The 21920-nt window shown below is 49.5% G+C and overlaps 1 pseudogene; it reads left to right on the top strand.

The window, feature by feature from the left end:
- The first annotated feature begins 255 nt into the window (after positions 1–255).
- On the top strand, positions 256–374 carry LOC146044326 (5S ribosomal RNA; annotated as a pseudogene).
- The last annotated feature ends 21546 nt before the right edge of the window (positions 375–21920 follow it).

Here is a 21920-nt window from a genome sequence, read left to right as displayed (position 1 = left end):
ACGTATTTAACGCATAATTTATATATAGTGATACACTTTGGCTCTCCTATTCACAGTTCGCCATAATACCAAAACACCGTTTTTATATATATATATATATATATATATATATATATATATACTTTACTTGTGACTTCGAGTATTTCTGCACATTTAGTCTGCCTCTCTCAAACCCATTGGTCGAGTCGGCTGCGCCATCTCTATCTGTAGTCCAACAGCCTCAATGGATTGAAGTACACCGAATTAACCCAGATATATTGCCACCATACCCCGCTGGATTGCCCAAACCCTCTCCGAACTTGGAAGCCAAGCAGTGGAGGGCCAGGACAGTACCTAGGTGGGAGACCCCTGGGGAAGACCAGGTGTGGCAATATAAATATAAATACAAGGGAGGTGAATCGCCACTTCAATCCAACTGCTGTATATATGACTGCCAGATTGAGTACCAATTATGTCTGAGGCCCTTTTTGTATGGTAACCATTTTGGTATACCTATTGTGCAATACCAGCACAAAATTGTTGTCATTTCCTAAGGGGAACTGAATCATTTTTCTGCCTATGATCACTGGTAATCGTACCTTTGAGAATACAGTGCATAAATGATAAACTAACGTGTGATATAATAATTTTTATCCCTTAAACAATTATAGTTTAAGGATCACACTACATACTAAACAAATCCAAAACAATTAATTTTTCTTAATGTGCCACATATTTTATAAAAGTCTCTAATAAAAGCTATGTTTTAAAATAATCACTTAATTCAGTCAAATTTAAAAAGGAGTGCGCCCAAAAAGCGTTTTTTCTGTCTTTGTCAGCCTTTTCCTGACCAAAACCCCAGTGTACTACTATGTAACTATGTAATGTGATATTAATGTTATTTGCACTAGACTGGATTTCGGCAGACGATGAGCTGGGAAATCTGCTACGTCTGTAATATGTGGATAGCAAACGGGTGGTTCTGCCATACTTGCCTACCCTCCCGAAATGGTCCCGCTATTCGGGTCCCCCAACCGCCCCCCCCAGGAAGATGGGCAAGTCTACTGCATTACACCACAGCCACATGGTCCCCCCTTCCCCGCGGTATATAACTCCGAATTTTGTGGGTCCGCGGGGAGGGAGAGTGGCTAAAATGACGCAAATCACGTCATTTCGTGTATTTTTAGCCCCTCCCCCATCCACGGACCTGCGAATGAATGTGGCTGTCTGTTATTGGGTGGGGCTTGGTGATGTCAGTCTTGCCCCACCCCCAAAACAAAGCCACATCACGCTCCCCTTTCACTCCTCTCTGGACTTCTCCCAGATAGGAGTATTAAAAAGTCGGCATGTATGGGGTTCTGTCTGTACAGTACGTGGGGAGCACACAGGTGGTTCTGTCTGTACGTGGGGAGCGCACTGGTGGTTCTGTCTGTACGTGGGGAGCGCACGGGTGGTTCTGTCTGTACGTGGGGAGCGCACGGGTGGTTCTGTCTGTACGTGGGGAGCGCACGGGTGGTTCTGTCTGTACGTGGGGAGCACACGGGTGGTTCTGTCTGTACGTGGGGAGCGCACAGGTGGTTCTGTCTGTACGTGGGGAGCACACGGGTGGTTCTGTCTGTACGTGGGGAGCGCACGGGTGGTTCTGTCTGTATGTGGGGAGCGCAAGGGTGGTTCTGTCTGTACGTGGGGAGTGCACGGGTGGTTCTGTCTGTACGTGGGGAGTGCACGGGTGGTTCTGTCTGTACGTGGGGAGTGCACGGGTGGTTCTGTCTGTACAGTATGTGGGGAGCACACGGGTGGTTCTGTCTGTACGTGGGGAGCGCACGGGTGGTTCTGTCTGTACGTGGGGAGCGCACGGGTGGATCTGTCTGTACAGTATGTGGGGAGCACACGGGTGGTTCTGTCTGTACGTGGGGAGCGCACGGGTGGTTCTGTCTGTACGTGGGGAGCACACGGGTGGTTCTGTCTGTACGTGGGGAGCGCACGGGTGGTTCTGTCTGTACGTGGGGAGCGCACGGGTGGATCTGTCTGTACGTGGGGAGCGCACGGGTGGTTCTGTCTGTACGTGGGGAGCGCACGGGTGGATCTGTCTGTACGTGGGGAGCGCACGGGTGGTTCTGTCTGTACGTGGGGAGCACACGGGTGGTTCTGTCTGTACGTGGGGAGCGCACGGGTGGATCTGTCTGTACGTGGGGAGCGCACGGGTGGTTCTGTCTGTACGTGGGGAGCGCACGGGTGGTTCTGTCTGTACGTGAGGAGCGCACGGGTGGATCTGTCTGTACGTGGGGAGCGCACGGGTGGTTCTGTCTGTACGTGAGGAGCGCACGGGTGGTTCTGTCTGTACGTGGGGAGCGCACGGGTGGTTCTGTTTGTACGTGTGGAGCGCACGGGTGGTTCTGTCTGTACGTGAGGAGCACACGGGTGGTTCTGTCTGTACGTTGGGAGCGCACGGGTGGTTCTGTCTGTACGTGGGGAGCACACGGGTGGTTCTGTCTGTACGTGAGGAGCACACGGGTCGTTCTGTCTGTACGTGAGGAGCACACGGGTGGTTCTGTCTGTACGTGGGGAGCGCACGGGTGGTTCTGTCTGTACGTGGGGAGCGCACGGGTGGTTCTGTCTGTACGTTGGGAGCGCACGGGTGGTTCTGTCTGTACGTGGGGAGCGCACGGGTGGATCTGTCTGTACGTGGGGAGCGCACGGGTGGTTCTGTCTGTACGTGGGGAGCGCACGGGTGGATCTGTCTGTACGTGGGGAGCGCACGGGTGGTTCTGTCTGTACGTGGGGAGTGCACGGTTGGTTCTGTCTGTACGTGGGAAGCGCACGGGTGGATCTGTCTGTACGTGGGGAGCGCACGGGTGGTTCTGTCTGTACGTGAGGAGCGCACGGGTGGTTCTTTCTGTACGTGGGGAGCGCACGGGTGGTTCTGTTTGTACGTGTGGAGCGCACGGGTGGTTCTGTCTGTACGTGAGGAGCACACGGGTGGTTCTGTCTGTACGTGGGGAGCGCACGGGTGGTTCTGTCTGTACGTGGGGAGCGCACGGGTGGTTCTGTCTGTACGTTGGGAGCGCACGGGTGGTTCTGTCTGTACGTGGGGAGCGCACGGGTGGATCTGTCTGTACGTGGGGAGCGCACGGGTGGTTCTGTCTGTACGTGGGGAGCGCACGGGTGGTTCTGTCTGTACGTGGGGAGCGCACGGGTGGTTCTGTCTGTACGTGGGGAGCGCACGGGTGGTTCTGTCTGTACGTGGGGAGCGCACGGGTGGTTCTGTCTGTACGTGGGGAGCGCACGGGTGGATCTGTCTGTACGTGGGGAGCGCACGGGTGGTTCTGTCTGTACGTGGGGAGCGCACGGGTGGTTCTGTCTGTACGTGGGGAGCACACGGGTGGTTCTGTCTGTACGTGGGGAGCGCACGGGTGGTTCTGTCTGTATGTGGGGAGCACACGGGTGGTTCTGTCTGTACGTGCCCAATGTAAAGTTTGCCGTATTTAATGTACAGAGGAATAAAGAGATCTATGTACACAGTTATGTTTGTGATTATTGACTGTTTTAGTCATTTTTTAGGTTTAGCACTGGGCTGGCCAAACCGGTCCTCAGGATCTACATACAGGTTACGTTTCCCAGACCCCCTGGCTAGTGCACAGGTGCAGTCATTACTATCTGTCACATTTTTCAGACCCCTAAATGGTGTGCAGGTGTAGTCATTACTAACTGTCACATTACCAGACCACCGAACTGGTGTATAGGAGGGGTAGTCATTACTATCTGTCACATTTTTCAGACCCCTATATGGTGTGCAGGTATAGTCATTACCAGAGGCGGATCCAGGATAAAATGACAGGGGGGGCACCATGATAAAAGAGGGTTTTTGTAGGGGAGGGGCGGTGTTAGTGGTGCCAATGTACATGCTAAGAGAGCTGCAAAGAGAGGGTGGGAATGGGAATAAAAATAGGCCCTGGCATTTAAAGTACACAGACCCACTATGGAGTCAAAAGGATTTAGTTGTGCTCGCGCCGAAGGCGCACTCCGGAAAAGGGGGTGTGGACACTCACCAGAGGGCGTGTCCTTGAGTGTAGTGTACCACACCATATACAACTTCTACACATTATGAAACAAAATACTAGACCCCATTATACTTGCCCCTTACACATGATGCCAAACGGAATGAGCCAAAATTCACATAATACCACATGGATTGTGTCAAAATTCACATAATGCCACATGGATTGAGCCCAAATTCACATAATGCCACACGGATTGAGCCCAAATTCACATAACACACGGAATGAGCCAAAATTCACATAATACCACATGGATTGTGTCAAAATTCACATAATGTCAAATGGTTTGAGCCAAAATTCACATAATGCCACATGGATTGTGTCAAAATTCACATAATGTTACATGGATTGAGCCAAAATTCATATAATGTGCAACGGATTGAGCCAAAATTCATAAAATGCCATACGGATTGAGCCAAAATTCACATAATGCCACACAGATTGAGCCAAAATTCACATAATGCCACACAGATTGAGCCCAAATTCACATAATGCCACACGGATTGAGCCAAAATTTACATAACACACGGATTGAGCCAAAATTCACATAATGCCACATGGATTGAGCCAGAATTCACATAATGCCACACAGATTAAGCCAAAATTCACAATGCGCTTCATAAACAGGGACATTGTGCACCAAAGGCGCGCATTAAACATTTACACCATAATGTCCATTACACGTTAAGTTACACGCCATTATGTCCATTATGTGTTATGCCAAACACCATAATGCCTATTAAAAATTATGCTACATAAGTGCTGCTTATCTACATGCTCATTGCCAAGGGTTCCATGCTCATTGCCAGAGGTTCCATGCTCGTTGCCATGTGGGAGTACATGCTCATTGCCAAGGGGGAATACATGCTCGCGGTAAATGGGGGACATCCGCCGCCAGGCAGAAGTGACGGCCACTGACAGTGGCAGAGTATGGCTGTATTCAGAGCACTGCAGGTCCCGGCTATTTGAAATAATACCCCTTTCACACCAGAAAATGCATTCCCGGGTTGGCCCCTTTTACACCAGCCTAGTCACTGCATTTTCTGGTGTGAGGGGGAGAGAAAACCACCCCTCCCCCCCCTTAAAAATTTTTCTCATTTAACCGGATATATCTTTGGAACCAACTGATCCATTTACATAACACAAGTATCATATTGAAGAACTTTTGAGTGGGCTTAGAATGAGTTTGGCCCCGTGAAACTGGAACATTTGGTACCAGAGTAATCTGCCCTCAAAGAACATGAACAGACATGAAAAAAATCGGTTTATCCACAATATCTCTGGAAACGATTGACCGATATGGACCAGCCTGGTATCATATTGAAGGCCCAGCGATTTGGAATTGAATGGCAGCCGTCGGAACCGGGTGGGGGTCGGAATTAATGGGTCCCATATTATCCTATGGGGAAAATGTTACAGCTTTGCCAGGCGATATCTTCAGTTCCCGGGGGGCTAGAGACACAGGGTTGGGCTCGTTGGAAAGCCCTGGTCCTCAGCTACAAAATTAAATGACCCTGGATCCACCAATGGTCATTACTAACTGTCACATTACCAGACCACCGAACTGGTGTATAGGAGGTGTAGTCATTACTACTGTCACATTTTGCAGACCACCTAGCTAGTACACACAGGTGCAGTCATTACTAACTGTCACATTACCAGACCAACTAGCTAGTATTATAATAATATTATTTATTTGTGTATTACTGTTATTGTTGATGTGTAATAATTAGATGTGCCATATTAGCTACAACTGAAGTTTGTAATTAAATTAGTGATGGTTATGAACAGCCTGTACAGTATACAGGATAGTGCTGCCATCTGGGGGAATTTACAATATAAATATGTGTAATCCCAAAGTCAGGCTAAAGTATTAAATTAGCAGAGCAGCAGTGAATACATGTGCACAGCATCTTTTCACTGAGACAGAGGGGCTGTGGGCATGGCCATGCCCCCCACCCCACCCCAACACACATAGGGCGGTATTCAATGAGGCTGATTCGCCAGGTTTTTATGGCGATTTTGTGCTGTAAGGCAACTTTTTGACAAAAACGGTGAATCACCCTATTCAATGACCAGATGGCGAATACATTTCAAGGTTTTTTTCGCCATGATTCACCGAGTAGCAATCGCTATCTTTTTATGGTGAAGTGGAATGTGAACTTTTAAAATAAAGTGTTTTGTTTTTTACATTTGGTGTCAAAAAATCAGGAATTTTATTCTGAGGAGGGGCATGCTATTTTTATTCATGTGCTGTAAGCACATGAATATATATTTAATTTTTTAAAAAATATATATATATTTTTTTACACTGACCAGCCAGCAGGGGGCGCCGGAGCCGAGCTGCTCATTAGATATTCATATATTCACTGCACCCGATCGTAACATATGCATGATCGGGTGTAGTGAATATTACCCGGTCCCCTGCTGGCACCCCCGGGGGGCAGCCTGTGCTGCCTGGCACCCAGGGAACCCACCTCCCCCCCAAATACGCTCTGGGGCAGGCAGGGAGACTTCCATCTCCCTGCCTGCCACCGTCCTCAGGCTCTCTGCGGCGTTCGTCGCAGGAGCTCATATTCGCCGATCAGGGGCAGCGAGCCCCTGACTCGTTGAATACCGGAGCCAGCGAGGCTCCGGAACGCGGCGACCAGTGGCGAATGCAGCGAATCCTAAACAGGATTCGCTGCACGTCGCCGTTATTCACATTAATACCGCCCATACACAGAGCAAGGAAAATGGGGACGTGACGTCGCAGGGAAAAAAGGGATAAAAAGAGGGGGTATTGGGTGGAACTGAGTTCTGTTACCTACAGTGGTAGGTAGAACTAACTCCGCTTCTGCCACGGCCCTGCATAATATCAGCGATAAGCTGCAGTGGTTCCATGATCTTCCTCTGCATACGGCTTGTCCATCCTCGTACTCACACATGCTGTGCCTGTCCGATGGCATTTGTCCCTTCCTTGATTAAGTGAATATTAGCATAATGTGTATACGGGGTACTACTGTGAATATTTGCATAAGAAGCTCTACTACTGTGGGCATTATGTGTAAGTGGCACTATTACGTTCTGCATTATGTGTATAAGGGGCACTAATACTGTGGGAATTTAATGTGTAAGCAGCACTATTACTGGGGGTGTTATGTGTATGAGGGGCACTAATACTGTGGGCATTTTGTGTGTAAGCAGCACTATTACTGGGGGTGTTATGTGTATGAGGGGCACTAATACTGTGGGCATTTTGTGTGTAAGCAGCACTATTACTGGGGGTGTTATGTGTATAAGGGGCACTAATACTGTGGGCATTTAATGTGTAAACAGCACTATTTATGGGGGTGTTATGTGTACAAGGGGCACTATTGCTGTGGGCGTAATGTGTAAAAAGAGCACTACTGTGGGGATTATGTGTAAGATGCACTACTACTGTGGGCATTATGTATGTAAACAGCACTACTGTAGGCTTAATGCGTAAGCAGCACTATTACTGTGGGCATTATGTGTATAACGGGAACTAATACTGTGGGCATTTTGTGTGTAAGCAGCACTTTTACTGAGGGTGTTATGTGTATGAGGGGCACTACTGTGAGCATTCTGTGTAAGATGCACTACTACTGTGGGCATTATGTGTATAAGCTATGCTTTAGGCATTATGGGCCTTATTCTGGTTCACTCTCTAATGTGCACTGCGGTTGGGGCAGATGTAACATGTGCAGAAAGTTAGATTTGGGCGAGTTATTTTGTTTCTGTGCAGGGTAAATACTGGCTGCTTTATTTTTACACTACAATATAGATATCAGTACAAACCTGACTCAAGGTTGTGTCTTAGAATGCACACCCTATATACATGAGGTGCTATCATGCTGGGACTTGTAGTTCTGCAAAGAAAAACACATGGTGCAGATGCACACTCCATATTATTTATCAATAATAGAGGTTCTTGGTATATTAATTGGCCAAGAAATATTTGCCCACCAACCAGCTTCATGGTGACCTCATTTCTGGTGGGTCTCTAATACTAAGTTTTAATCTGGGGCGGGGAACCCCATAAGCCAGTCACCCCAGGGCAGCACACAAGTGAAAAACTAAGCTAAAAGTGGATGTGAATTTCGGGCACGTTCCCTCAGTCAGAATGTGAATTTTTACTCATTCCCTGTGTTAAATGTGAATTTTTACTCATTCCCTGTGTTAAATGTGGATTTCAGCTTATTCCGTGTCAGAATGTGAATTTGAAGGCTAAATAGACAATGATATATAATATAGTTTTTCTAATAAACCTTTGAAATTGTATATACTGTAGGACTTTTTTTTCTTCTTGCGGCCCACACAAGACTTAGACCTTGATTATTTGGCCCAGTTGGCATTTTGTAGGAGCTGGACTGGAGGCAAAGCCTGGGGGTAGGCTCCCCTGACAGGGTTTGTAGGGAGCTGACTAGCAGTGTAGTCATAGGAGGAGTGTTTAAGGAGAGGGTCATAGGGGGAGGGGCTTAACGGGGTGTTGGAGGGGTTTATAAGCGGGGTTCAGGCGGGAAATAGGGGTCACTGGGAGATTTTTCTTAACAGCTAAACATCACTGGCATCTCCCATGGCTTCCCTAGGCAACGCTGATGCGGAGGTAATCGCTGCGCTGGCTGCCCTTAGGGAGGCAGCGGGCACCAGAGGGGCAGAGTGGCTGCAGCAGCAGATGTCAGGTCTGCTGGGGGGACTGGGAGCAGCAGCGCAAGAGGCTGCTCCAGCGGGTGCACGGCCTCGGAGGTCTAGGCCTCCGGAGCGCTTCAGCCCATCTGTGTCCCCCAGGGTTCAGCGCCGTCCACGGAGCCCCGTTAGGGACCCTCCAGGCCTGGCTGCGGGCCAGGCAACGCCCGCCCGCAGGACCAGGTCTGGGAGGAATCCGACCAGCAGGCGGAACCCTCCGCGCGGGGGGGGTCCCCCCCCGTGCAAGAAGATCCAGCGGTGAGAGGTACTGGACCAGGAGCGGCGGGGCATGCGGGGCATGCTGCTGCCCAGCGCGGGGTGAGTCGTGCCAGGGGGGCAGAAGTACAGGTTGAGGAACGCAGGCCTGGTACACGGAGCGAGCGGCGCACAGCTGGCTCCGCCTCCAACGAGGTCACGCCGGCTGGTGCTGTACCTGAGGGTCGGGATGACGGGAGAAGAGAGATGTCAGCGTCAGCAGAGGATGGAGAAGTACCTGGTCCATCATCGTTGGCTGGGGCTCGTCCGGACACTGGACCTGCGGCTGCTGGGTTCACAGCCCCCAGGCAGCCTGGTGAGTCTGTCTCTATGTTTGTTAATGCTTTAGCGCGGAGTCAGGGGGGGGGGGGAGGGTCAGCCCTCCAAGGGGAGATGAGCAGGGGCTTTACTGATTTGTTGAGTGGTTTTGCAGATTGGTTAGTAGGTTTGCGACAGGGGGCGGGGCCGTCCCCGGCGGCGGCGTGGGCGCCGCAGACTTCGGGCACGCCAGCTAACTATAGCGTGCCTGTCAGCAATAGTGTGCCGGTCAACGGTGGGGCGCCGGTGGGGAGCGGGGTGCCGGTATCTGGCGGTGAGCAAAGCAGCAGTAGTGCGGGGGCGGAAGGGGGCAGTGTGGGGACGCAGGACGAGAGTGGGAGGCTCAGTGACACTGCAAAAGGGGAGGTGTATGTATGTTTTGAGGGGCCGTTGGGGGCCCACCTGCAGGAGGTGAGGGATAAGATTTGGAAAGGGGAATACGTGGATATATTTTCACTGCTCCCGTTAGAGCGTTTTAATCTGGATAGGCCCCGGAAGGAGGAGAAGAAGGAGGAGGAGGAACGGCGGCGGTATCGGCTGATACCGAGGTCATTCACGAACTGGTTGCAAGCATTTGCTATTTTAGCTAGTGTGATTGGAGAGAAGGCACCTGACAATTGTTCAGGTTTGTTTTGTTACATGGATGCGATTGGGGAGGCGTACCGTGTGTATGGGGGCCTGGCTTGGCTCAGGTACGATGAGCAGTTTAGACAGAGGAAGGCTGTGCGCCCTAACATACGTTGGGACCACAAAGATATTGCTTTATGGTTAAAGGTGACGGCCCCCATGAAAAGTGGGCAGCCCTTTCGTGGGGAAGGGGGGGGGCCGAGGGAGGCCACTAATGGGACGGCCATGCAGAAAGGACTCTGCTTTGCATTCAATGACGGGTCGTGCCGGTTTGGGGCTAAATGCAAATTTAAGCACGAATGTTCCTCGTGTGGAGGGACCCATGGCGCAAATAAATGCTTCAGGGAGAAGTCCCGGGACGGTAATTCTAAAGGGGGAGACACCAGTTCGGCTGGAAAGGATGCTGGGCTATCTGCGTAGGTATCCTGACCAGCAGACAGCCGTGTTGTTGGAGGAGGGGTTTAGGGAAGGTTTTAAGATACCTTCCGATGTGCAGGTTTCAGGGGGTTTTAGGAGGAATTTGAAGTCTGCAAGGGAGCATCCAGAGGTGGTGCAGGGAAAATTGCTTAAGGAGGTGCAGCTGGGTCGTATGGCTGGACCTTTTGGGTCGGCACCTTGGCCAGATTTGATAGTCTCTCCATTGGGGGTGGTGCCAAAAAAGGAGGCGAACAAGTTTCGTCTTATACACCATTTGTCTTTTCCAAAAGGGGCGTCGGTCAATGATGGCATTGACCCCGACATCTGCTCGGTGGTCTATACATCGTTTGACGCGGCTGTTCAGTGGGTGAAGCGGTTTGGGAAAGGGGCTCGGTTGGCAAAGACTGATATTGAATCGGCGTTTCGTTTGCTGCCGGTTCACCCAACCAGTTTGCGTTTGTTGGGATGTTGTTGGGACGGGGAGTTTTTTGTTGATCGATGTTTACCGATGGGTTGCTCCTTGTCGTGTGCTTATTTTGAGGCCTTTAGTTCTTTTTTGGAGTGGGTGGTTAAGGATGTCTCTGGGTGCAGTTCAGTTATTCATTACCTAGATGACTTCTTATGTATTGGTCCTGGGGGGACCGGTGTCTGCGACTTATTATTGTGGACTTTTGAAAGGGTGTCGGCAGACTTTGGGGTCCCGCTTGCACCAGGTAAGACGGAGGGCCCTGCGACTGTGATCAGTTTTTTGGGTATTGTCATTGATACCGAGAATATGGAGTGCCGCTTGCCTGAGGAGAAATTGCTGGGTTTGAAGGCTGAGGTAGGGAGGGCATTGCTGTTAAAGAAGATTAGATTGCGGGAATTGCAGTCCTTGCTGGGTAAATTGAATTTTGTGTGTTGCATTATGCCTATGGGCCGCATTTTCAGCAGGAGGTTGGCAGCAGCGACAGCAGGGGTGGCTCTTCCTCATCATTTTGTCAGGCTGGGTAGTGAGTTGAAAGGGGACTTGCGGGTGTGGGCAACTTTCTTGGAAGCTTTTAACGGCAGAGCCTTGTGGATGTCAGACACGTGCGTGGCTACTGAGTTAGACCTCTTCACAGATGCGGCCGGGAGTGGCGGTTTTGGGGCATATTGCCAGGGACATTGGTGTGTAGGCCGGTGGCCGGAGTCTTGGGTGCATAAGGGCATGGTCAAAAACTTGGCATTGTTGGAGTTGTTTCCTATTTTGGTTGCAGTAGTTGTTTGGGGGGAGTTATTCCGCAATAGGAAGATTTGTTTTCACTGCGATAATTTAGGGGTTGTCATGGCCATTAACCAATTGTCGGCATCTTCACCGCCAGTGGTCACGATTTTGCAGCAGCTAGTATTGGAATGTCTGGCCTTGAATTTGTGGGTGGTGGCTAGGCACGTTCCCGGTGTCTCTAACGGCATTGCGGATTCTTTATCTCGTTCACAGTGGGAACGTTTCCGGGAGTTGGCATCAGAGGCGGACAGGGAGGGGACTGGGTTCTCGACTCGGCTCTGGGCTCTGCTGGACGGGTAGTCGATCAGCTCATCAGGGAATCTTTGGCCCCGAATACATGGTCGGCATATAATCAGGAATGGAGGAGCTGGTTGGAATGGCGTGAGGTAGTAGGTTTGAAAGAGGACGATGACGAGTTGGCTGTCTTACTATATATAGGCCATTGTAAGGAGATTGGTTGGTCAGTAGCAAAAATCACGCGCTGCATGGCGGGTTTGGCTTTTGGGTTTCGTGCAGGTGGCAGGCCTGATGTTACTAAGAATTTCCTGATTGCGCAAGCTTTAAAAGGTTGGAGGAGAGGATATGTGGTGCAGGATCAGAGAAGGCCGGTGTCCTTCCAGTTGTTGCAGAATATGGGCATGAAGTTAAGGGAGGTCTGTAGTTCCAATTTCGAGGAAAGGTTGTTCGGGGTAGCCTTTTCGCTTGCCTTCTTCGGGGCACTGCGGATAGGTGAGCTAGTGAGTCCAAGCGTGTCCAGGCCGGGGGGATTGTTAGAGGAGGATGTGGATTTATACGCGGATAGGGTGGAGCTAGTGGTGAGGAGGTCTAAGACGGATCAGTTAGGGAAGGGGAAGAAGGTGGTTCTCTTCTCTGTACCAGGGTCGGATATGTGCCCGGTGGCACGCCTGAGGAATTTTAAGGAAGTCAGGGTGGGCAGGGAAAGGGATCCCTTGTTGATGCATGCAAATGGATCCTTTCTATCAAGGTTTCAGTTCACAAGTGTGTTTAGAACAGTCCTACGGACGTTGGGCCTCAAGGGGGAGGAGTACGCGGGTCACTCTTTCCGCATTGGGGCTGCAACTGAGGCTGCTAGAATGGGATTTGGGGATGAGTTAATTAAGCGTATTGGGCGGTGGGAATCGTCTCGCTTTCGTTCTTATGTTCGTTTAGGGGATTGTTGAGGTTGATTGTGTTCTTTTCTGTTTTAGGGCAGCCTCCGTGCCTGATTTGGATTTTGGGACATTCATATGTCTTTTGGGGAGCGTTACGGGCTGATGTCAGACCAAACGGCCGCCAGCTAGGTTTGGATAGAGAGGAGGCAGTGGTTCGCTGGCTGGGGAAGCGCGGTATGGTATGGAGTGGAGTGTTGCCGGAATTTCACCGTTTTGTTCGGCTCGATAGGGCCCCCGACATATTAGTGTTGCATGTGGGTGGGAATGATCTTGGGGGCAGACCGTTTAGGGAGTTGATACGGGATATCAAGTTTGATCTCCTACGTTTATGGGCAATGTGTCCGGAAGTGATCACGGTTTGGTCGGATATTGTGCCACGCCATTATTGGAGGGATGCACGGTCGGCTGATAAGCTCAATAAGGCACGTATTAAAGTTAACAGGGCGATTGGGCGCTTTATGGCCAGGAACGGGGCTGTGGTGGTGAGGCACAGGGAACTTGAGTCGGGTGCCGGGGCATTTTGGAGAGGGGACGGAGTGCACCTGAATGCTGTGGGGATAGATGTTTGGTCTTTGGGACTACGAGAGGGAATAGAAACAGTGTTCCGGATGTGGGGGGGCGCACGGGGTTAAGGGTTTAACCACGTGCTTGGTGGCGGAGGGGGTTCCTCGAGGTTAGTGGCATTGAGGCTTAATTATGCGGCGGGGAGGGCCCCATGAGGGGGCTGGACTCCCCTGGGTGAGGTTAATTATTGAGCACTGGGTGTTGACAATTGGTGCCCTCGAGCCAATCGCTATCGGCTGGGGGTAAGAACTCCTGGAAGTGCTTAGAGGTGTGGATAGATTTATTGAGGGCCTCGGGGACCACCTTCCGTGTGAATGTTTTGGTTATTGTTAAATTGTATTGTTTCAATAAAGATGGCTGCTGTGGCCAATTTTATCCAACAGGAGAGTCATGTCATTTTTGGGTGGATAATTGGGCACAGCGATTAGACAATACCCTGTCATGTAGGAGCTGGACTGGAGGCAAAGCCTGGGGGTAGGCTCCCCTGACAGGGTTTGTAGGGAGCTGACTAGCAGTGTAGTCATAGGAGGAGTGTTTAAGGAGAGGGTCATAGGGGGAGGGGCTTAACGGGGTGTTGGAGGGGTTTATAAGCGGGGTTCAGGCGGGAAATAGGGGTCACTGGGAGATTTTTCTTAACAGCTCCCACCCACCCTCCCTGTTTTTTATAGTTTTTAGGTAGAATAATTGATAGGATGTCTTTTTGTCACAGTGGCCTGTGCGGAGGGGGGTCCTCGAGGTTAGTGGCATTGAGGCTTAATTATGCGGCGGGGAGGGCCCCATGAGGGGGCTGGACTCCCCTGGGTGAGGTTAATTAATGAGCACTGGGTGTTGACAATTGGTGCCCTCGAGCCAATCGCTATCGGCTGGGGGTAAGAACTCCTGGAAGTGCTTAGAGGTGTGGATAGATTTATTGAAGGCCTTGGGGACCACCTTCCGTGTGAATGTTTTGGTTATTGTTAAATTGTATTGTTTCAATAAAGATGGCTGCTGTGGCCAATTTTATCCAACAGGAGAGTCATGTCATTTTTGGGTGGATAATTGGGCACAGCGATTAGACAATACCCTGTCATGAGTTTGACAAACTGGGGAACAGAAGTACAAACACTCAGGTTCGTGACAGGTAGAAGCTACAATTATAATATGTAACATGTAAGGTAGAAGCTACAATTATAATATGTAACATGTAAGGTAGAAGATACAATTATAATATGTAACATGTAAGGTAGAAGATACAATTATAATATGTAACATGTAAGGTAGAAGATACAATTATAATATGTAACATGTAAGGTAGAAGATACAATTGTGTTCCTTAATGCTCTCTTAATTATCATTTGCATAAAGATTCTCCCAGATGTGCCATTTGCGATTCGCTTGGACGTGTGCAAGCCGGTGTGCAGTCCAGTACATGTGCAAGCCGGAGCCACTAGGGGGCAGCACCTTCTGTTTCGCCTCTGGGTACCTGGTATGACCTTACACCCCTAAAATATAGAATAAAATGTATGTGGGACTTGCCAGCTGCATAACCATCAACATGCCTGTGTGTGCCCATAAAGCACTGGCGTTCTCATGCTCAAACCACCTTCCCTCCCCTCCCCTTGGACTGTCCGACGAGTGTGAAACTCGCTAAAGTAGGGATGGCCATCGGTGCCTTTGCAATCGATGGTTACCATCGATGGCAAAAGTGCAACATACCATCGATAGTGTAAAACTATGCAATGGGTGACCATCGATAGTTTTACATATGGATGGTCATCTATTATGTTTGAGTCATTGGTCTGTAGGCCAATCAAAACACGTGGGCGGAGCTTCACAGGTGTCAGGGGGCGTAGCTGTGCTCCGAGTCCCGGCACTTTGAAAAAAAAAACATCGGGTTTGCTGTGCCATCGATGTAGCGAAACCATCTGGTTCTCCCCCATCGATGGCAAAAGTATTCGACATCGGCCATAAACCATCGATGATTTCAAATCATCAATTGTCGATGGCCATCCCTACCCTAAAGTCATTTGCTCCCAGGGTTTGTGTATGGGGTTGAATTCAGCCGTAACATGCGGGTCTGAATCAGCCACACACTGCACAAAGAATTCCGGTCATTTGTTGACACAAACACTGTGGCTCGTGACTGCAGACACAATGTTGTCTGTCCACACCGTGCCGGAACTCACTCCTAATTCACAGCAATTACAGGAGGAATGAAAACAAACTGCTCGCTGGCTGTTATTGCGTTTATAAAAAATATACGACAATTCTATAACAATAATTACACAATATATATGAAATAAAAAGAATCACATAAAAATACATTAAAACTTAATTCTGACGTACATGGGTGTCCAATTTTAGTATAACGTATATTGCATGACAAAGTCACTTCACGGTCTCAGTGAGCTGTCAGCAAGTTAGTGGAAATTCATAAGGTAAAGGGTTAATAAGCCGAATATTAGGTAGTAGTAAAGCCAGTCCTTAGCAGGTATGCAGACACGCACTTTGCAGTAGTTGGCAATGTTTATAATGCAAAAAGCAGGATTAGTATAACAGTGGGCTGTAACATGGCACAGTTTCTCACCCTTACTGATTCCACAAGTCGCACCCACCAATTGGGTGGCTTAGTAGCCGGCACCACTCTGTCGGTGGCGTATCCGTTTGCTTTGTAGTGCAGCAGCTCCGTGAAAAGTTGTAGGCTGAATCTATGCACGCTTTTTAAGTCCGCCACCGCATGCAGTGAGTAAAACTACATCTCTATCTCTCTTGCACATGCACAAACACAAGGTAGCAGACTATCTTTCGAAGCATTTGCATTTTTCGAGCGAGCTTACTAGTTCATGTATAAAAATTGTATGTTGCATAAGGAATGATTGGGCTAATGCACGGCTTGTAGCCAGGGCCATTTCTATACAATTTAGCTCCCAGGGCAAAGGAATAAAAATGCGCCCCCCCCCCCCCCCCCCAAAAAAAATGTAACGCGACAGAGATGAAACTGCGCACGCCGCAGTCGCACGCACCGAAATAGGGGGCGTGGTTTCTTTTTAAAAGGGGTGTGGCTTAATATAAGGGCGTGGTCTAGCAGGAAAACAATTACCTTACATCTCACCTTTGCAACCTGCATGTCCGCAGGAATTGTTATTGTACTCCCGCACTTTAGGCTACTACTTAAATCATTAAACACTATTTATCCGTGATGACAATTACACATTACGCCGCACACCGTGATGACAATTACAGATTGTCGCACACCGTGATGACAATTACACATTATGTCTCACACCGTGATGATAATTACACATTACGCCGCACACCGTGATGACAATTACACATTGTCGCACACCGTGATGACAATTACACATTATGTCTCACACCGTGATGACAATTACACATTACGCCGCACACTGTGATGACAATTGCACATTACGCCACACACCGTGATGACAATTACACATTGTCGCACACCGTGATGACAATTACACATTATGTCTCACACCGTGATGATAATTACACATTACGCCGCACACCGTGATGACAATTACACATTGTCGCACACCGTGATGACAATTACACATTATGTCTCACACCGTGATGACAATTACACATTATGTCTCACACCGTGATGACAATTACACATTACGCCGCACACTGTGATGCCAATGACACATTACGCCACACACTGTGATGCCAATTACACATTACACTGCACACTGTGATGACAATTACACATTACGCTGCACAATGTGATGAGCCCACCAATGTTCGATGCCCACCAATGTATATATTTTTATATGCCCACTGCCCAGCAATATATATATTTGTATATGCCCACTGCCCAGTAATGTATATTTTTATATGCCCACTGATGTATATATTTTTATGCCCACCAATATTTATATGCCCACTGTCACCAATGTATATTTATTTAAACACCACTGCCCACCAATGTTTATTAATAATAGGCAGTAACATATATATTGCTGGCCTGCGCCATTAATTTATACGTTACCACCTATTGTTAATAAACATTGGTGGGCAGTGGTGTTTAAATATACATTGGTAGCAGTGGGCATATAAACATATATACATCAGTGGGCATATAAAAATATCCACATTGGTGGGCAGTGGATGTATAAAAATATACACAATAGTGGGCATATAAAAATATATACATTGGTGGGCAGTGGGCATATTAAAATATATACATTGGTGGGCAGTGGATGTATAAATATATACATTGGTGGGCAGTGGGCACACTTCGCACCCCCCCCATTCCCTCCCCTTACCTTAAGCGGTCAGGGTGGCTGTCAGGCAGCTCCTCTCTCCATGGCATGCAGCAAGTCTTGCTGCGCTGGCGCTGTTCCTTGTTTATCGAGCGCGGCGTGACGTCATTATGTCACGCCGCACACATCGGTGGGGGATTGTTTAGACTGCAGCAGAGCCAGAGTCCCGGCGGCCAGCTTGTTGCTGGAGCCAGGACTCCATTGCGCAGTCGCAATATCCCGCCGCGGCCGACGGACCCGTGATCGTGATGATCTCGGAGTCGGGCGGCGGGCGCAAGGGATAGGAAGGGGGGAGGCGGCGGCGGCAGCGCTGGAGAAGCTGCCGGGCGCCCCAGCTAATTATCAGAGATGGACAAGCCGTGCGGCGACCCGGGCTGCTGCACGGCTTGTCCGCCTCTAAAAACGGCCCTGCTTGTAGCATACCTCCAAACTGTCCCATTTTTTGGGATTGTCCCACATCCCATCTAGGGCCGGCAGTGTCCCATGGTGAGGGGGCAGTTGGGATTCCCCCCTGCCTGCTGCTGCTCTACTCAGCAGTACAAACACTGTGCGACTTTTGGCTAACTTCTCTTATTTAGTCAATGGGCGATATTCAATGAGGCTGATTCGCCAGGTTTTTATGGCGATTTTGTGCTGTAAGGCGAATTTCTGACTAAAACTGTGAATCACCCTATTCAATGACCAGATGGCGAATACATTTCAAGGTTTTTTTCGCCATGATTCACCGAATAGCAATCGCTATCTTTTTATGGTGAAGTGGAAGGTGAACTTTTAAAATAAAGTATTTTGTTTTTTACAATTGGTGTCAAAAAATCTGGAATTTTATTCTGAGGAGGGGCATGCTATTTTTATTCATGTGCTGTAAGCACATGAATATATATTTAATAAAAAAAAATATATATACATATATATTTTTGGTACTCTTTACCTAGAAGGGCGCCCGTCGCGGGCATCGCGGGTACATTTATGTATGGCCGCGACGCGACCGACGCGATGCCCGCGATTTCCCATTGAAACCAATGTTAAACATGGAAATCGTGTCGGTCGCGTCGCGGCCGGCCATAAATGTACCCGCGATGCCCGCGACGCGATGCTCCCGATTTCCCATAGGAATCAATGTTAAAAGGCGCGATGGACCCGATTTTACAGTTAAATGGCTCAATCCACCCGATTTGGCCATAGGAATCAATGTTAAATGGGCCACAGAGCCCATTAACCCTTAAATGTGCCCCCAAATTTTTAACGCCACCCCACGATCCACGCCAACCCGAAGCGTGGCGAGCGCAGCGAGCCCGCGAGGGGCGGCGGTACGCGTCCTCCGACCTTTTCATGCCCTACTATCCACTAGGGCGTGGTGTGAGAATATAATAGTGTGGCGAGCGCAGCGAGCCACCGAGCCACCGAGCCCGAAGCGTGGCGAGCGCAGCGAGCCCGGCGAGGGGACACGGATACCTTCACAGTTATGCGCGTCCCCTCGCGGGCTTCACAGGTGTCCGTGGCGACGCGGACACCTGTGAAGCCCGCGAGGGGACGCGTCTACCTGTGAAGGTATTCGCGTCCCCTCGCGGGGCTCGCTGCGCTCGCCACGCTTCGGGCTCGGTGGCTCGCTGCGCTCGCCACACTATTATATTCTCACACCACGCCCTAGTGGATAGTAGGGCATGAAAAGGTCGGAGGACGCGTACCGCCGCCCCTCGCGGGCTCGCTGCGCTCGCCACGCTTCGGGTTGGCGTGGATCGTGGGGTGGCGTTAAAAATTTGGGGGGACATTTAAGGGTTAATTTGGGCTATTTGGCCCCAAATCGGGTCCATTGAGGCATTTAACAGTAAAATCGCGGTCAATCTGCCGTTTTAACATTGTTCCCTATGGGAAAATCGCGATTTTTACCCCCGATCACCGCGATTTCAATCGCTGGCGCCCTTCTAGGTAAAGAGTACCATATTTTTTTTTTTACACAGACCAGCCAGCAGGGGGCCGGAGCCGAGCCGCTCATTACATATTCATATATTCACTTCACCCGGGGAGCCCACCTCCCACCCACAAACGTTCTGGGGCAGGCAGTGAGACTTCCATCTCCCTGCCTGCCACCGTCCTCAGGCTCCCTGCAGCGTTCGCCGCAGGAGCTCATATTCGCCGGTCAGGGGCAGCGAGCCCCTGACTCGTTGAATACCGGAGCCGGCAAGGCTCCGGAACGCGGCGACCAGTGGCGAATGTGCAGCGAATCCTAAACAGGATTCGCTGCATGTCGCCGGTATTCACATTGAATACCGCCCAATATCGTAAGCCATGTGCATCTTTAGACCCTTTTGGGAGACTGGAGGTGGACTTAAGGTCTGTACACATCTGCCGATCCCCCGCAGCTGCTGATATCGACGGCCGCGGGAACCCGTGTATGCACTTGCTGATGTCGGCAGGTGACGGCGGAAGGGGAGGGGGGTGTGCTGCATTGTCCATGGCCCTTCTTAACGATCCACTCCCTCATCTGTACATAAACAAATGACGAAAGCGGTCATTAATGACCCGCAAGAGCAAACATCGGGCAGAGCATACAATCTGGGCGATGTAGTGAACAATATCGCTCATTATATCTATCCGCTAGTGTGTACACATCATTACACTTGCTGTTTGACACACTCCAGGGAAGGAGACTGGGGCAGAAAATAAAGTAGAAACGGCATTATATAAAGTAGGCTATTATTGGGATTTTTCATCTTGTTATGCATGCCGAATAGCAAAAAAAATGTAAAGCACTAAACAGAGGGATGGATGGATCCCTATTGCGTCATAATTAGAGAGAGAGGGTATTAATGAACACTTGTTTCCGCATTTTTACTGTGGGAAAAAAATATCACCCTGAATAAGCCCCAAATAAGGATAGAAGCGTTTCAGGTCAATAAAATATTCCGCTATTATTAATGTGTGTCGTTATTGTGTTTTTTGCTGCAGGCAACGGGAGGAGGAAGCTGGAAGATGAAGGTTGCACAATATATTCGTTACATAATTAGTATCAGACATTCCCAGGTACGCTTCATGGAATACCATGATTATCAGCGGCCGGGGTGTAACACACAAACCAATGTAATAACCACCGGCGGTTACTATCATCTGCCCACCATACACCACATTGTGGTAGTTATTGTTATAGATTGTGTGGGAGGTATTGTGTTGTAGGATATACTATATATATATGGGCTAATCTCCAATTCCTCCAAGTGCCACCGCATTCTCCGTCACACAACAGCCCCGGTCTTGGTGCATCCGCTGGAGAGAGGACAGGTCAACAATGGAAGAGACTGGAAAAAAGATGGACCCACCACCGTATTCTGGTCTAAGTGACTTTGGGTCCTCCAAGAACCCCAGTCCTGCAGTGATTACCCAACAGCCTATGGCAGTGATATTGGCAACTCAGCCGGTCTATAAGGATTACTTGGTCCTGTCTATTATTACTCTAATTTGCTGCTGTCTGCCCCTGGGCATCGCTGCGCTCATTTTCTCCATCCAGGTAAATATGTGGGTGAGGGGTGATGGTCTTCACTAAACAAGTACATAGTCCCTGTGAGGGGTGATGGTCTTCACTAAACAAGTACATAGTCCCTGTGAGGGGTGATGGTCTTCACTAAACAAGTACATAGTCCCTGTGAGGGGTGGTGGTCTTCACTAAGCAAGTACATAGTCCCTGTGAGGGGTGGTGGTCTTCACTAAGCAAGTACATAGCCCCCTGTGAGGGGTGATGGTCTTCACTAAGCAAGTACATAGTCCCTGTGAGGGGTGGGGGTCTTCATTAAGCAAGTGCATAGTCCCTGTGAGGGGTGAGGGTCTTCACTAAACAAGTACATAGCCCCCTGTGAGGGGTGATGGTCTTCACTAAGCAAGTACATAGTCCCTATGAGGGGTGAGGGTCTTCACTAAGCAAGTACATAGTCCCTGTGAGGGGTGGTGGTCTTCAATAAGCAAGTACATAGTCCCTATGAGGGGTGAGGGTCTTCACTAAGCAAGTACATAGTCCCTGTGAGGGGTGGGGGTCTTCACTAAGCAAGTACATAGTCCCTGTGAGGGGTGGGGGTCTTCACTAAGCAAGTACATAGTCCCTGTGAGGGGTGGTGGTCTTCACTAAGCACGTACATAGACTAATTTTTGAACTAAATTGCTTCAGACTTTTGGCTGGGTAGATGTCTCTAGAGACCTGCAGAATATTGCAACATTGCAGCAGACTGCAGAACATCCCTTCCTCGGGAAACAGCATCATCAAACCCCACTGGGATACATACGCGACCCCGGCCGTGGGGATGCCGTTGATCAAAAGACCAACACCAGCATCCCGATATGGAAG

This window comes from Crinia signifera, chromosome 19 (assembly GCF_055691185.1).
Source record: "Crinia signifera chromosome 19, ASM5569118v1, whole genome shotgun sequence".
Lineage (NCBI taxonomy): Eukaryota > Metazoa > Chordata > Amphibia > Anura > Myobatrachidae > Crinia > Crinia signifera.
Note: the sequence above shows the minus strand (reverse complement) of the source record. Positions and strands in the feature narration are given on the sequence as shown.